This window comes from Geospiza fortis, unplaced genomic scaffold, assembly GCF_000277835.1.
Source record: "Geospiza fortis unplaced genomic scaffold, GeoFor_1.0 scaffold1, whole genome shotgun sequence".
In the NCBI taxonomy this organism is placed as follows: domain Eukaryota; kingdom Metazoa; phylum Chordata; class Aves; order Passeriformes; family Thraupidae; genus Geospiza; species Geospiza fortis.
Genome location: NW_005054320.1, coordinates 8,243,728 through 8,243,969, shown reverse-complemented (window position 1 = coordinate 8,243,969; position 242 = coordinate 8,243,728).

The window sequence follows — 242 nt, the reverse complement described above, 5'->3', positions numbered from 1 at the left end:
TTCAACAGGAAGATTGGCTCATGAACAAAGAATCCCCATTTGTATGTTTCTGAGTAAAAGGCCAGTAGAAAATACTACTTTTTTTTTTTTAAATCATTTGAATTGCTCTAATTCTTTGAGTTACTCCTGTATCCCCAGAGAGCCCGTGTGATGAACTCTCTTTGCCAATTCCCTCTTTCCCCCTCAGCTGGTGTTCAGGCCAGCAGTGGGAGTGGAACAGGACAGAAGTGGGCTGTGTAGAA